Below are 13,534 nucleotides of genomic sequence, written 5' to 3'. Positions count from 1 at the left end.
TCAGGCTTTCAGTAGCAACCTCACAGAGCACAATTACATGTGAGCTTGACATGCTTTTTAACATCAGAGGTACACAGGGACCCCTGACACATGGAGAAAGCCCAGGTGTGGTGTTGAACTGCACAGAGAAGGGATGCACCCACAAGCACCCATCCTGTTTGGTCAGTGCAGCTGCCCCCATGGTGATGCTGGTGAAGGGCAGCTAAGAGTAATCGCCTCTGGTGTAAGTGGCAGGCTGCTGTGGAGGAGGGCATGATAGTTAAGCTTTGGTAAAGGAGAAGGGAGGAGGAAGAGAAGACAAAACTGAATACTGACTTGACAGTGACTTTAGTTTGCAATGTGGAGTGGTTCCCTTCAATAGAAAATGACAGAAATATCAGAAGGGCCTCTTGGAATTGCTTTATTCCCTATTTGCAGGCACTTGCACCAGTCAAAAGCCCATCTTTGTGAAGGAACAGACTTTTGCTTTCATCTGTTGCCTTCAGAAGTAACTTGTTCTAGTGTGAATAAATGATGTGCTTTCCAGGAGCTGAAACATTTTGTAGCCTGTTTGGAACAGAGAGAACAGTGACGTGCTAGGGGATATGTGCTGATACAACTCTTGGTTGCCTGACTCATCCCTAATGGAAGATCTTCATTATGCATCCTATCAACAGCTCCATTAAAAGTTAAAGTTACACTAGCTATAAGGATGATTACATCATTGTTAAGAATAGTGAAAAAGAGACATCCCAAAAAGTGTCCTGGTTTCAGCTAGAAAAAAGTTACTTTTCCCCTTAGCAGCTGCTCCAGTGCTGTGTTATGGGTTTAGGATGAGCATAACACTGGTAACACACTGATGGTTTAGTTGCTGCTGAGCGGTGCTTACTCTAAGTCAAGGACTTTTCAGTTTCTCACTCTACCCTACCGCTGGAGGCTAGGGGGGTCAAGAGTTGCTGGGAGGGGTCACAGCCAGGGCAGCTGACCTAAACAAGCCAAAGGAGTATTCTGTACCATAAGGCATCACCTGGGGGCTGTTGGCCAGGGAATATCACAGCTTGGAGACTGGGTATCAGTCCCCAAGTGGTGAACAGTTGCATCATAGAATCATAGAATAAACCAGGTTGGAAGAGCCCTCCATTTGTCCATCCAGTCCAACCTATTACCCAGCCCTATCCAGTCAACTAGACCATGGCACTAAGTGCCTCATCCAGATCATGCACCACTTGTTTTGTGTGTTCTATTATTATTATTACCTCCCCTTCCTTTTCTGTCCTATTAAACTGCCTTGATCTCAAGCCATGAGTTTTCCTTCCTCTGTTTATCTTTCCATCCCATTTCTTGGGGAGAAGTGAGAGACCACAAGGTGCTTAACTGCTGGCTGGGGTTAAACTACAACACAGTATTTAGGGTTTGAGCATCATTTAGAGAGACAAATAACAAGTGTGACATTAGGGAAAGGGCAATAAATAGTGGAGGTTTAAGATTTAATGAAAACCTACTCACTTTCCACAGAAAGCTATCAGCTGTATTATCTTCTGGACCTCAGAAGTAATATCAGGCAGTTGGCCTTTTGCAAATCAGGGATTATAAAGTACATGATAAACCATCTGAGACCTCCTTTTAAATGTCACACTGAAATCTGTGTGTGACCAGCATACTAGGAGCACAATTAAATGTACAGTAGGTGGAATTAGATGCCTTTGTCTTGTTAACAGCTGTATGCATAATGGTCTGCTGATTTAAAGGCACCTGTTCTGCAGCCCATCACCTACCACAAATACCCACTCTACTGGAAACCAAGCCTCCTTTGTGTACACAGTTGTGTGTCCCTCCTTTTCATCGCCTCCTTCAGCCTTGCTGTCTGATGTGCTAGAGAAAAGCTGCAGAGATTCTGATCACGTACACTGGAAAAGCATGAAGCAACAGCTACCATTTTTCACTTCCTGATCACTGGAGTCTAATGTGTCTTCACATCCAAGCAAACTACTTGCATGATGAGCAGACATCTGTATGGAACTGTTAGCATCCAGTTAGCTAATATCCTTCCTCTGGGATATTCCAAATGCTGAATCTTCAGTTTCACTTTAGAAAGGCCAAGTTGGTGCAATAGACTTGTTACAAATGGATTTTTATGAACACTTACCCTATTTGGAAAAACAATTTTTTTGGGGGGGGGGGGGGGGGAAAAACTGAATGCAAAAGTCTTTAGTTTGTTTTTGAATCATGATGCAAAATCTCTCCAATCACATTCCCTATTTCTGTCTGACTTGTAATTCCCCTCTCTTTGCTGTCTAACTTAGAATTGCTAAACAGTTTATTGTCACGTTTTTGTTTGATCGCTTTCTGCTAGCTGACATCTCCTGGTTAATTTATGGGGATTCAGCTAGAGTTAAGGTCCCAGCTCACCAAATGTGTGTCCTGAGCCATTCAGGTCCCATTTTGACAGGTAAAAGTCACCTGGACTAGGCTTGGATTAACAAGGAGCTGAAAAAAGATTCAGCCACTGACTTGTATTTAATCCTGAGAGGAAATGTGTTTCTCTCCAGCACGTCTGCATTTCAAACCTTTGCCTTCAAAACTTTAATTAACCTTGATAGGAGCTTAATGGCTGAATCTCTACATGCTGAGATTAGAGTCTGGCAACAGGCAGTTGCTCCAGTTTTCTGGGGAGAGCAAACACCACAGCTCGCACTTGAAATGCAGCCCTCGAAAGCAGTGACAGCAGACACTGCAAACTGTGTTTGCTGCAAACCCCATTTTTCCTCTTTTCATCTCTGAGATAGCTGACATCAGAGTCTGGGCATATCAGAGAGAAAAAAGGCACAATAGCCATTACCAGCAATAAAAGTGCTTTTCTGCTTGCTATTCAGAAAGAGACATACTAAAATGAATAAACATATTTGCCCGCTGGGGAGATGGTAAAAAACAGCAAACATGGTAGAGAGGCACCTTTTCCCCCACCAATTCTGTTATTGTTGAAGTGTGGTTTGGCTCCAGGAGTTTTTCCTCTGATATTTGTAACGCTGCCTCTCAGTGGGTTAAGTGGTGGCTTGGGTAGGGGGAAGGCAGCGATGGACTCCGCCGCTGGGAATTGGCAGCCCTCACGGCAGTGCTCAGGCACCACACTTTGAAACAGGGAGATTCACTAAAAGCAGCAGGGGCATCACTTTGTTCCTTGTTTGAAGCAGCTTGCAATTGATTTTCCAACAGGCTTGAACTAGCTATCAAATGTCCATGTTTACTCTTTCTGATCGAATGACCTTCCCTTGGTTTTCACTTTTGAGCTGATATTAACCTCGCTGCTGCGCTTCGTTCTCCAACACAATTTAAACAACTTTCCTACCCATACGTTATCTTTGAGATGAAGGCCACAGCTTGACACTGACCTCCCTTCTCTAGGACAGCCTGATCCAACACAAAAAGAGGTGATGAGAGCTCATTGTTCCACTGGAGGCTAATCTCCCTCACGTCCCTCACCTTGCATGCTACCCAGCTAAAACACAAACCCGATTTACCTCTTGATGAAAGCAGAGAAAATACCCAAACCACTTGATTTAAAGCTTTCCTAAGGCCAGTAGCAGCCATTCAGAGTGGGAGATTTCACCTTTACCAGATTTACCATGTGCAAATGTCACAAAGCAATTCCCTTTCATTCATAAACTGAGAGTTGTTGTATTCTACAGAAGTCAGAGCACAGCAGCTTATGAGAGGATAATTCAATTTTCCCGTTCAGTGCACAGACATCAGCAATGCTCATTGCCTCCCATACTCCAACACAACTTCACTCCAGAATTGTGTTTTCAGAGATGTAAAGCTACATTTTCTACCAAAAAGAAATAAAACTCTGGAGGGAGTTTTGGGGAATTTTGATGGTCTTCCAGTGAGCAGCAAGAGGAGCAGGCTGCTGCTCATGCGAGATGAGATTGTTCTTTTTAACCTCTCGAACAGCTCCATTTTGCTTTGGGTTTTGTTTTCCTACTTTCCCCCTTCCTTTAAGCTCTGCATTCATTTCACCTCAGCTCCAAATGAAACAGCCATTCAAGAATGCTGCAGTTGTCCACCTCAGGATGTTCAGTGGTACTTGCAAGTGGCTTCTTACACAGGTGTGCAAATCAGTATTTGTGAAAGGGTGGCTTGTAACTCAAATGTGAAAGAGAGGTAAAACCTGCTCAGTTCCTCTAAGTTAAACTAGGTCACTACTGAAACAGTTTATTAGGCAGCAACCAGGGACCAAAACATTTGCAGTCCACATCAACATTCCAACAGCTAATCCATACAGCTAGAATTTAATACAAGCTTTATAGCTACCTGCCAGTTTCTCTCTACCCCTCAGCACCTCATCTGGGAGGCTCCAAAACCCAGTGCTGAGTCCCTTGGGCTGCAAGTAGGGTCTATGGCATTGCACATGCCCATGCTGCTGTCCCACACTGGTACCTCTCCTTTGTGCCAGATTCAGCAAACTGCAATTCCCTCATTCCCATTTTAAAGGATGGCTTTTTTGGGCAAATATTTTCCCAGATGGTTGCTTGCCCCCATTTAGGTCCTCTCTAAGCAGCAGAAGACTTTTGCCAAGGATGGGCTGTGAGAACTCCTGCAGATTTTCCATGTTCATTTTATGATGTAGTTCCTTCTGTATTTTTTTTATAGTCTAGTTTATTTTTAGGCCAGTTTTACACTTCTCTTTAAATAAAGTTTGAATCAAAATGTTCTCCAGCTCCCAAGCAATGCTTTCCAAGGACTGTAGGTCAGACTCTTAATAGGGGAAGACTGAATCCATTTGATAGAATAAATTCATGAATAATTCCATGAGCTGTTCTCTAGAGGCAGAGCACAGGAGAAAAACTGTCCTGGACAGGGCTGCAAAGCAGAGCACAATACATAGAGTCAAGTGCCACAACTTCTGCACTTAGGGTGTCTTGCAGAACAGTTTTGCCTGGAAAGCCTCCAGCCAGTGACAAGACAATTTATCACCACCAGTCCTCTGCTGCAGAGGACAGTTCTACATATTTCTGGGTGTAAGTATTATCTGCTCTGCTGAGACCTGACACAAGGCTTATGCTCTGGATCAGGCATCAAAATGACTAGCAGAGTGTGTGCTACCTGAAGGGAAGTTGTAGCCAGGTGGGGTTGGGCTCTTCTGCCAGGCAAGCAGCAAAAGAATGAGGGGGGACAGTCTCAAGTTGTGCCAGGACAGGTCTAGGCTGGATGTTAGGAGGAAGTTGTTGTCAGAGAGAGTGATTGGCATTGGAATGGGCTGCCCAGGGAGGTGGTGGAGTGGCTGTGCCTGGAGGTGTTGAAGCCAAGCCTGGCTGGGGCACTTTGTGCCATGGTCTGGTTGATTGGCTAGGGCTGGGTGCTAGGTTGCGCTGAATGATCTTGGAGGTCTCTTCCAACCTGCCTGGTTCTATGATTTTATGATTCTATTCTGTGAGAGACTCGACTGTCCTCCTTTCCTTTCCTTCCTATTTTCAATTTGCACTTATTTACTGAGACAGAACAAGGAAATGTAGAATCCTCATACAAGTTGGAAAAGACCTCTAAGATTCTCTAGTTCAACCATTAACCTAACACTACCAAGTCTGCAGTTGAACAATGTCTGCACAGTTTTTGAACAGCTCCACAGATGGTGACTCCAGCACTTCCCTGGGCCTGACCACTATCTCAGTAAAGACATTTTCCCTCCTATCCAATCTAAAAGCCCTCTGGCACAACATAGGGTCACTTTCTCTCATCCTATCACCAGTTACCTAGGAGAAGAGACCAACATCTACCTCACTGCAGGCTCCTTGCAGGTAGTGAGAATGATTCTATGCAACTGGAATTTAAGCTGAACTACCTGCAACTATTTTGAACAGAATCACTCTTTGTGCAGGTTGGGGTTCAGAGGAGCCTCAATGCTGCATCTGCTGTAGGAGCACACTTCTCTGTCATTAGGTCTTTGCATATCTCCATGCTGTCCACATACACACTTGGAGAGCACTCCATTTGTCTCCCTATTTAAGACTTTCCAGTGAGATTTAATTCTAAGTGGAAACACTACAAGACTGCTTATTACTGAGTTTGTGCTTTTACACTCTAACAAACATAGCACAATTTTCCCATCAACTTTGCAGCCCCCACTCAGTTTATAATTTCCTGTACATAATTGTAGTCAATGTCTGACTTCAGAAGAGCTTTGTACAACCTGCAATTTATATAAAGCTCTGCTAATTGCCATCTACATATAGAACCCTCTCCTGCCTTGCAGCAGGCTGAGCTATAAATGATCACTGAAATCAGGAGTGAGGGATAGGAATGTGATTATAATGAAGCTAAAGAGCTCTGGTAGCTGTGGAGAACATGAGAAATATCTGTGGTGGGTTTAAAGGAAAAGCAGATGACCTGACACAAATGATCTGTCTGGATTAATGGCACTGCAGAGATTTATAGCCTGGTGAGGGCCTAGGACATTTAATGTAGCTTACTAGAGATTTCTGGATTGATTTCTAGGACAAATGAACTGTCAAAAGTGGTTTATATTCATTGTATGATTATTTGGGGAAACTATGCTGAGAAGAAGAAAAAAATAATCAGACAAACAATGCCCTTTAGGTTTGCAGAGCATTCAGAACCTGACTTGGAAATGGCAATGGGCAGACCAGATTAGCTGTGATGAGACCTGCCAGGGGCTACAGAGGGGCTGGGGGCACCCAGGTATGCTGGACTGCTTGGAGGTGCCTGTGCCTCGAAGCTGCTGCTGCTGGCTGGATTTAGATGCTCTCACATCATGTCTTACCTTAAGAAAGGATGTTCTGCAACCTTGAAAACATGCTGGCTGCTGAAAAGGTACCTCCAATTGCAATCCCTTTATAAAATGTGCTTCATACAAGGCTTTAAGAGCCTCACCTCAGCTTCTGTCTGCCTTTATTGAGCCCTCCCGTGGAAAAAAAACCCACCACTTAGCACCTTACAGTTCCTTCTACCATTTGATCTGAAGCCACCTTCCAGTTCTTAATACTTATGGTGGGGGTCATGAGTATGCAACACAGCTAAAAAGAGGAAACAGTTCTCACAGCAGTGGTTTGGGTTTTGCTCCCTGCTCCAGATCGAGCACCATAGCACGTGCAGACATCTCTGTAGGTGATCCCTTCATTCTGATCTGTGAGCCTGCAACACATGCTCCCAAAAAGCTGGACTGCTTCAGGGAACAAATCCCTCTGAAAACCCGTTCTTCAATTCTTCCTTTAGCAGATGCCTTCCAGTTTAACATCTTCCATGACATGCTGGAGTTTGTTAGAGTACCCTGCAAGTCACACCAAAGACCTAACAATCCTTAGTCACCTGGAGCTCATCAGAGCTGCTGGTATGCTGCCTGGTGCTGCGCAGAGGCTGCACAGACCACTGCAGTTCCTGCTCACTCCATCATAGAATCACAGAATTAAGCAGGTTGGAAGAGAGCTCCAAGCTCATCCACTCCAACCTAGCACCCAGCCCTAGCCAATCAACTAGACCATGGCACTAAGTGTCTCATCCAGGCTTGGCTTCAACACCTCCAGGCACGGCGACTCCACCACCTCCCTGGGCAGCCCATTCCAATGGCATCTCTCTCCCTTCCCTCACATATTGTTGCCAGAGGCTTCTAGAATTACCCAGCCCTGGAATAGAACTGCACACATTTTCCAAAGTCTAGGCAAAGGTTGGATGTGAGCTTACCTCAGGTGTTCACACCTCAGGCATACAGAATATGTTTGAGACTGCTCTGAGGAACGGTTTAATTCCATGAAGCTACTTCTGATCATGGTCAATCATATCAAAATTGGTCCACTGTGTTTTGGGTCAGTTTTCCACACCTGTTATATTTTCTTCTTCTCTGGATCATTATCAGTTGTGTAATTCTCACCCACCTTCACATACAACTTGCTGCAACTGATATTGTCCATTAGTTTAGCTAAGTGAATCTTTAGCTAAAATGCCAGTCCTGACTTACCAGAATCTTTACTTCATATGCTTCTCAGCAGCAACAGAAGGTAGGTTATCTGCTTCAGATTCTCCTGCAAACAGCTGCAGCCATTTCTGGAGAAGTCTCTATTGAATAAGACCTACAGCTGGATCAGTTCTTTATTACTCAGGTCAGACTACTTGTTCTGCACTGTTGCCTGTTTGGAAAGCAGAGGGAACAATACTGAGTTTTACAGTCACACTGAGCGTTGCTTTTTAAGCCATACAAATCAGAAGGCAACACTTCCATAACTAAAAAAGCAAAACAAAACAATGATCACCTCTACTAAGCCTTTGTAATACTGGGAAAGTAGAAGTGGTTTTGATGCCTTGAATTGAGAGTTCAACCAAAATAACTTAATGCTACCTGGCTGCATCCCTTTCTTTTGTGTTAGGCTGTAAAATCGTTTTCACTAAGTACATATGGCAAATTGAAGTCCTTCCAGAAGGTGATAAGGGGCAGAACTCTGCTAATCATTTTAATCCAGCATAACCCTTCAGGTAAGTGGATGAAGAATTTGCAGACTCTGAAAATGTGCAGAGCATTAAGAAGAAAAGAGCTCTAAAATACAGGCAGCAGCCATGGCTGGAGCTCTGACGTTCTGCACAGTGTCTTTTATGCAATTCAAACTTCCATTTCACACCATCCTTAAACACAGCATTTGAACCAAAAACAGAGTGTTTTTTTTCAGCAGCAGTTCACTGCATTTCAAAATAAGAAATGCTGTTTCCAGTCTCCTTAAAGCTCTAAAGCAGGCTGCTATAATGCTGATGGGATGCCAGGTTTGATAGGATTGAACATACTCATAAAATAATGTCATTGCCTGGCAAAGATAAGACATAAATGTGCCATTTCTTTAAATCACCATAAATATTGCTTCATTGCAGGTGCAAATCTAAGAAACACAACCTGCATCCAGCTGATAGAACATTTACAGCTTAACACTCACTAGAGAGTCGTAGAATCATGGAATCAGCCAGGTTGGAAGAGACCTCCAAGATCATCCAGGCCAACCTAGCACCCAGCTCTGTCCAATCAACCAGACCATGGCACAGAGTGCCCCAGACAGGCTTTGCTTCAACACCTCCAGGGACAGTGACTCTACCACCTCCCCAAACAGCCCATTCCAATGCCAATCACTCTCTCTGCAAACAACTTCCTCCTAACATCCAGCCTAGACCTGTCCTGGCACAACTTGAGACTGTGTCCCCTTCTTCTGTTGCTGGTTGTTTGCAGACAAGACCAACCCCACCTGGCTACAACCTCCCTTCAGGTAGTTGTAGACAGCAATGAACTCTGCCCTGAGCCTCCTCTTCTGCAGGCTGCACACCCCCAGATCCCTCAGCCTCTCCTCACGGGGTTGTGCTTCAGGCCCCTCATCAGTCTTGGTGCTGGTGTTCTGGATGTGTTCCAGCACCTCAACATATCTCTTGAATGGAGGAGCCCAGAACTGGAACCAGTGCTGAGCACAGGGGCAGAATAACCTCCCTTGTCCTGCTGCCCACACTGCTCCTGAGCCAGCCCAGGATGCCATTGGCTCTGCTGCCCACCTGGGCACTGCTGCCTCATCTGCAGCTCCTCTCAACCTGCACCCCCAGGTCCCTTTCTTCCTTGGCTGCTCTCAGCCACTCTGCCCCCAGCCTATAGCACTGCTTGGGGTTGTTGTAGATAAAGTGTAGAACCCTGCACTTGGCCTTGTTGAATCTCATCCTATTGACCTCTTCCCACCCACCCAGCCTGTCAAGGTCCCTCTGTGGGGCTCTCCTACCCTCCAAAAGATCCTAACTTGGTGTCATTCGCTTCACTGGATGAAGATCCCTGGATTGTAGTCTACCAGAGAACTTTCCAGAGTCTGATTTAAGTTTCACCCTTTTTGCTTTCATCCTCTGTTCCTTTCTGAAGAACATTAGCAAGCCTCCTGCTGTGGGAGCCAACTGATGTGTCTCATTAGGTAGATCTACATCAGCATTTTAGATCACATTTAAGACTATGCTGTTAATGGACATCTCTGAATCACCTGCCCTCATACTGTGCAGTTTTTAAGTAGGAGCCTCATCTCCAAACACAACAGCTGGATTCATTTTGGGTGAAAGTAAATCATGGTCTGTCTCCAAAGGAGGCACTCACTGTGCACCAGCTGCTGAGGGGAATTCACTCTATGAGCCCAGCTACACACAGTGAAAATGTGGTCTCTGAAACCCACCTAGAGTGGATGAAGCCATGGCAGTGTTAGCACAATAGTCTGTACTCTTTGCTTTTGACAGGTCCTTCTACCAAAGCTTTGGAGGGCATTTAAGAAATTTCACACTGGATCTTGGGAATGATCCATCCAAAGTCTCTTATTGTAGATATGGACCTGCCTGTGACTGTGACATTCCTTACTGGTAACTTCGGCACCCATTCATGGACAGGGCAGGGAGGAGAGAGGGTGCCAGCCTGTGCATTTCCCCAGCATTAGTAAGCCCCCAGTTCTGGGTGAAAGAGATGCAGTTTGGGAAAAGAAAGCAGCATATTTGATCCAGTTCTAGTGCCTCTAGGAAGTGATGGTTACAATGGATAAGCACTGAAGCAGCTGCATGAGTTCCAGGCTGAAGGTACTGGACTCTCTAATGCAGAGAGTGCAAGACAGCAGCTGGCTGGGGGGAGGTACATTTAGACAAATTGGCAGTGAAGAATTTGCTTTATAATTTAGAACAAGACAATTAGAAAGTACAACAAAGCTTGGGCAATAGGAAGAATTTGTGAGGTAATGTAAACATTCCTTATTTTCCTTTGATGATGAACTTCTTGGCAGAAGCTGACTCTGCATACCAAAGCATCTGCATGAACGTGAAAAACCCACTTTTTTTTTCCTCCTACAAGTGCTGAGTCGTTAATAGACCACAGGAATGTGATAATAAGCCAGTGAAATGTAGGATAAAAGAAACTCCTCTTCTTCCTCTGCTCAAGGATGACTGTAAATTTGCTTAGAGGGGGAAAAAATAAGCTCTGTAGTGAATGAAAACCTGTGCTAATGTGGTAGCTGAACAAGTCAATGTACATCCTCTGGTTTTAAAATGCAATTTAAGAGAAGGAGAAGAAAAAAACTAAACTGCTTGGAGAGACTTAGCTGCCATTTGAACTGCACTAGTGACATTTAACGTGGAATTGATTTGGTAGTTTAGTGATAGGCCAGCCCCTGGAATCCCTTCCAAAGGACTCTGCCATGGTTATGAGCTTTGACCTGCAGACTGCTGGATGTCCCTGTGTTTGCATTACCAAAGACTGCAAATAGTGGCAGAAAGATTTGGGTCATGGTGGTAAGAAAGGCAGGGTGAGGGATGAGGGCCCCCTTTAGATACTGGAAGGCTACAAGAAGGTCACCTGGGAGCCTCCTCTTCTCACACAACACAACTGGTTGGAAGAGACCTCTGAGGTCATCCAAGCCAACCTTCAACCCAGCAGTGCAGGGTCAAAACAAAACCAGGTCCCTAAGCACCAGCTCCATGGGCTGCTTAAACACTTCCAGGGATGATAACTCCAGCACTGCCCTAGGCAGACCATTGTCTGAGAACCCTCTCTGGGAAGAAATATTTCCTAGCATCCAGCCTGAACCTCCCCTGGGGCAGCTTGGAACCATTTTCTCTGCTCCTGTCTTTTGCCACCAAGGAGCAGAGGCTGCCCCCTCCTCACTTCAACCTCCCTGTAGGGAGCTGTAGAGAGCCATAAGCTCTGCCCTCAGCCTCCTCTTTCTCAGCCTTAGCACTCCCAGCTCCCTCAGCCCCTCTTCATAGCCCAGCAGCTCCAGGACCTTCTCCAGCCTCACTGCCCTTCCCTTGGACAAGCTGCAGCCCCTCAATGTCTTTACTGAAGTGAGGGGCACAGAACTGAACACAGCACTTGAGGTGTGGCCTCGGCAGTGCTGAGCACAGGGGTATGATCCCCTCCTGTCCCTGCTGCCCACTCTGTTTCTAATCCTAGGCAGGATGCCATTGGCTTTCTTGGCCACTGCTGACTCATATTTATTTATATTGTCCTTGTGCATCACCAGGATGCTCTGAGACTTCTCAATCAACCTAAACCAGCCTAGACCAAGGTGCTAAGCACCTCAAATCAACCAAACAAGCAAAACACTGAAAAAGCCCCAAAGTTGAAAACACTACAAAGAACCAAAAAGCAAACAAAACCCCCAACCCCCATTCATGTTTTTAAAAGCTTTTGCTAAAAAAGCTCTTCTCATTTCTTCACTTTCCTCTTTTTTAAGTCTTAAAAAATGAACCAAGCAACAAAGAGTTAGCTCAAAGGCAACAAATTGGCACTGCCTAGCTCATAAAAACAGGAGCTCAAATGTTTAATGGAATTGAAATGTAACCACCATCAAATTGAAATTGTGGGCTGAAAATGTTGAGTGAAATTGAAGGAACATTTCTTCTGGTGTTGACAAACAGATATTCTGTTTGCATTTTAATTAAGCTGTGAAGTAAACATGAAAACACTCAGAATTGTAACAGGAAAATCCTCTTTTTTGCCCCTTATGGATTCATTTCACATTAACATTTCTGTTGGCACCAGGTAGCCAAAGCTTTGGAAATAATACTGACTCATTCCAAGGTCCAAGCACATCTTTGATAGCTGAACCAGAGGGTTATCTATAAGTGTGAAGCACCTCCATGCAGAAATACTGTCCCAAAAACTCTGTTGCCCTGTCCTTTGAAGCGCCTGGTTATGATCTTTTGTCAGTGGCAGTGCTCTGTGATAAGAAAGGATGCTGAAAAGATAATCCACAGTAACTCTCTATTCCTTCAAATGTCATTTCCCTCCCTGCAATGGGGCCAGGAAATAGAACCTTGAATAAAACTCAAAGGTGTCTTTAGAAAATTCCTTGCCCTGCCAATGCTGCTGCTCCACCCAGTCTGGCCAGGACATTAACTGGTGTGAAATGTTTGATAGATGCTCTGGACTATCTCCACAGCTGTGCACCTTCTCACTGATGATGTAGCTTCTCATAATATGTCCTCTTGTTCTCACTTGTGCTATTAGAAATGCAGTTATTTTCCTATCTAGGGCTCAGAGGAAAACAGAGATAAATGCAGCAGATGTGTCACTTATTTCCCAATACATAATCAAGATTGGGCTGTTACTGTGATTGTCACAAGCTCTTCTAAACACATAGAATCAACCAGGTTGGAAGAGAGCTCCAAGCTCATCCAGTCCAACCCAGCACCTAGCCCTGGCCGACCAACCAGACCATGGCACTAAATGCCTCATCCAGCCTTTTCTTGAACACCTCCACATTCAGCCCCAAGCCAACAGGATAAAACTTCATTATTAATGTAAACCAAGACAAGCTTGGCCCTCCTGATATGCCATTGTGGCTAGCAGAAGGAACAAATTCCAGGTCCTTTAACTGCCACAAAGCAGAAGGAGTTGTTTTATCAGAAAGAGAGGAGTGCAGGCACTACTGCTCAGCCTGGGCACTCTTCAAATGCATCTCTTCCTCCTTGCTGCCAGGTACAGTACGTGGTAATTTCTCACTCTTTCCCCTCTCCATTGCTAATTAACGTGAAAAAGATGTTCCTTTCTAGCATTTAAGAA

At 44.8% G+C, this 13,534-nt stretch overlaps 1 long non-coding RNA gene across 7 annotated transcripts in view; it reads right to left on the bottom strand.

Annotated features, from left to right (window-relative positions):
* LOC135185898 (uncharacterized) overlaps positions 1-13,534 on the bottom strand; it is a 34,793-nt gene that overhangs the window by 13,822 nt on the left and 7,437 nt on the right. For 6 of the 7 annotated variants that reach the window (XR_010306680.1, XR_010306676.1, XR_010306674.1 and 3 more), the window contains one exon: positions 7,949-8,117. The exons of the other annotated variant lie outside the window; for it this stretch is intronic. This is a non-coding gene — a long non-coding RNA (uncharacterized LOC135185898). The remainder of the gene's footprint in view (positions 1-7,948; positions 8,118-13,534) is intronic. 7 annotated transcript variants of the gene reach the window in all.

This window comes from Pogoniulus pusillus, chromosome 24, assembly GCF_015220805.1.
Source record: "Pogoniulus pusillus isolate bPogPus1 chromosome 24, bPogPus1.pri, whole genome shotgun sequence".
NCBI lineage: Eukaryota > Metazoa > Chordata > Aves > Piciformes > Lybiidae > Pogoniulus > Pogoniulus pusillus.
This window is presented reverse-complemented; position numbering and strand designations above follow the sequence as displayed.